This window comes from Mastomys coucha, unplaced genomic scaffold, assembly GCF_008632895.1.
Source record: "Mastomys coucha isolate ucsf_1 unplaced genomic scaffold, UCSF_Mcou_1 pScaffold14, whole genome shotgun sequence".
NCBI classification, from domain to species: domain Eukaryota; kingdom Metazoa; phylum Chordata; class Mammalia; order Rodentia; family Muridae; genus Mastomys; species Mastomys coucha.
In genome coordinates this window covers 17886475-17890099 of record NW_022196896.1, presented here as the reverse complement: position 1 = coordinate 17890099, position 3625 = coordinate 17886475, and the positions used below count along the sequence as shown (strand labels likewise).

The following is a 3625-nucleotide window of genomic DNA, read 5'->3' as shown; positions in this document are numbered from 1 at the left end:
AAGAATGACTTAAGCAAGGAAATGATATGTCATCATATACATATGTACGTGACCATATGTACAAACTAATGCGTGCAAGCAATATCACATGCATATATAAAATGTGATCAAGAATCTTCATAGCACTGAGGGGTGAATGTTAAAAAGGCTGTCACATTTATAATCACAAAAATGCTAAAAATTTGAAGGCTTATGGTAGATAGCCAGATTTTCTAGTAAAAAAAAATCAGTCTTGTGTCAATTCTAACTACTTTCATTCATGAGCATAATTTTCTCAAAGCAGGTGTTCTTAATCCAAATATAGCTTTTGAGGATGTCTATCTGAATTTACCTTTATTACTGAAATAGGGCAAATGAAAAAGTATCTCTCCAAAATGCTTCCAAGTAAGAAGATAATTCTGCTTGCCTAATTGCTATATACAAACACACAAGACAGAAATATCAGGTTTAAAGGTGAAAGACCCCCAGAACTGGGGAGATCCTTACTCAAGTCTCGGGATGATGTGACCACCCAATGACTCACGAGAGACCGAACTTGCTACAATCACATGAGGTTTATTGGGGATACCAGTACAGGGGTCAATCTCGTGACCTTGTTGGCCAGAGGAGTTCGACCCTGAACATGAGAAGTGAGGAGTATTTAAGGGAAAAAGCACAAGCTGGGGGCAGGGAGAGGGTTACCAAGGAAACAGAACATAAAAACAGTGGAAAATTTTAGAGGGACCCAGCCCAAGGTATTTAGTTAAGGAGGGGAACATATTCAGTCTAGGAATGTAATCTTCATCTACCAGTCGACAGGGTGGAGAGTCTCATAAATCAGTAGACCTTCATTCCTAGTTTGGCCCTCATTGTGGATCATTCAGGAGGGGCTGGTATCAGGAACCAGAGCCCTGAGGCTCTGAGTTAGCCAAGTTCCTGGAACTAGCTACTTCTCGTTTTTGGCTTGATACAGAGGTTTTCCATGCCCCCTTTTAGATAAAGGATACATATTATACATACATTTCTATTAAATGCCCTCATTTTAAATTCTAAGATTTTCCAGCCTTTCAAAGGGAATTTAACCACCTAGGTAATTTTTTTTACTTATTTTTGATAAGTGGATTCCTCTTGAACAGAATTTAGCAAAAGTCAAAGTTTAGTCAAGATTTCACTGAAGAAAATAAATACTACTGTTAAACAAGCTTCAGATATAATGAATCAAAGTCCAAAACATTATTGAAAGAGCAAAGCATGCTCTGCATGTTTTTTTTTTAACATAATGCTTAAGAATGGATCAAAAATGTCAAAATTTGGTGACCTTATTAGTTTTCCTTATCATTTTTCTTAAATATCACCAATAAGATAGCAATTAAAGGTCTCCTCCCCCTGATTTGTGTGCACTCTAAGACACCACAGACCCCTTTTTCAAACTCTTTCTATCTCCAATTTTGGTGACTTTTCTTTCTCTTGGACCTAGCTTTCTGCTTGCTGCTTCCATGTTCCTTATTTCCATGCTATTCTTTAAATGTCAACAAATTCCAAAATGATGAATCCCAATATTTTCTTGTTCCTTGTATGCTCTTACCAGTAGTAGTCTTAGCCACGGAATAACTTCCATTATCTCTTCTAGACCAGTGGCTCCCACATCAACATCTCCATCTCAGTTCTCCCTTCTGACATGCAGACTCAAATCCTCAGCTACCTGTATACTGAATGCACTTAAAGAGATCTTCATTCTGAATTCATGCCTCCAGAGTAACATACATTGAGTGTTTCTCTTACAATTTCATCCTAGTTGCCTGTTTGGAGTCACAAGGATCCCTGCAGCCAACTCAGTTTCCTAGAGTACCCATAACAAAGGAGCACAGAATGACATGCTTAAGATAACAGAACTTGATAGTTCAGAATGTAGAAATTGCAAACCACAGATAATAGAAAGGTTGGGTTTGTTGGAGCACTAAGGATGAACAGGTTGTAAGCTGATCTGTTTGTGTGCACACACGCATGTGTGGGTATGTAAGCTGCTCTCCGTGCTTGTGGTGTCAGCTGGCAATACATGGTCTTTCTTGGTTCTCTCCAACTTCTGATCCTGTAATCACATATGTACATGGAGTCTTTTTAAGCCACACTCTTTTTCTCAAGCATAGTTTCTAAAACAGCTGATGATTCCCTCTCCTTAAAATTATGATATGATTTCCCATACATGTATATGGATCTTTCAGTTATCTATAATTTGAAAACCTAGGTTTATACTTTTATTTCACGTTACAAGACCACAACAATGTTTGCTCATGTTATTTTATTTGTCTACCTTTTATATAATGAAATGGTATTCATCCACTAAATTTCAGTTTAAATATCGCTGTACTGACTGGTTTTGTGTGTCAACTTGACACAAGCTGGAGTTATCATAGAGAAAGGAGCTTCCAGTGAGGAAATGCTTCCATGAAATCCAACCATAAGGCATCTTCTCAATTAGTGATCAAGGGTGGGATGGCTCATTGTGGGTGGTGCCATCCCTGGGCTGGTAATCTTAGGTTCCATAAGAAAACAAGCTGAGCCGGGCAGTGGTGGTGCACACCTTTAATCCCAGCACTTGGGAGGCAGAAGCAGGCAGATTTCTGAGTTCGAGGCCAGCCTGGTCTACAGAGTGAGTTCCAGGACAGCCAGGGCTAAACAGAGAAACCCTGTCTCAAAAAAAAAACTAAGAAAGAAAGAAAGAAAGAAAGAAAGAAAGAAAGAAAGAAAGAAAGAAAGAAAGAAAGAAAGAAAGAAAGAAAGCTGAGCAAGCCAGGGGAAGGAAGCCAGTAAAGAACATCCCTCCACAGCCTCTGCATCAGCTCCTGCTTCCTGTGCTGCTTGAGTTCCAGTCTTGACTTCCTTTGTGATGAACGGCAATGTGGAAGTATAAGCTGAATAAAATTTTCCTCCCCAACTTGCTTCTTTGTCATGATGATTGTGCAGGAATAGAAACCATGACTAAGACAATATCATTTAAGAACTTATTTGAGGGCTTAGAGAGATGGATAAGAGCACTTACTACTCTTCCATAGATCCAGAGTTCAACTCTGACCACATGATGGCTTACAAACATCTATGAGCTCTGATGCTATCTTCTGGCATACAGGCATACAAGTATACAGAACAAAGTAAATACATAGTAAATAATTAAATTTGAGAGAGAGAGAAAGAGAGAGAGTACATACCATGTGTATTCTTTTGTGATTGAGTTACCTCACACAGGATGATATTCTCCAGATCCATCCATTTCCCTAAGAATTTCATGAATTCATTGTTTTTAATACCTGAGTAGTACTCCATTGTGTAGATGTACCACAATTTCTGTATCCACTCCTCTGTTGAGGGACATCTGGGTTGTTTCCAGTTTCTGGCTATTATAAATAAGGCTGCTATGAACATGGTGGAGCATGTGTCCTTATTACATATTAGAGCATCTTCTGGATACATGCCCAGGAGGGGTATAGCTGGGTCCTCCAGTAGAACGATGTCCAATTTCCAGAGGAAACAGCAAACTGATTTTGAGAGTGGTTGTATCAGCTTGCGATCCCACCAGCAAAGAAGAAGTGTTCCTCTTTCTCCACAACCTCTCCAGCATCTGCTGTCACCTGAGTTTTTTATCCTAACC

At 39.2% G+C, this 3625-nt stretch overlaps 1 protein-coding gene across 1 annotated transcript in view; it reads left to right on the top strand.

Annotated features, from left to right (window-relative positions):
- Window positions 1-3625, top strand: part of Cngb3 (cyclic nucleotide gated channel subunit beta 3) — a 214879-nt gene that overhangs the window by 85943 nt on the left and 125311 nt on the right.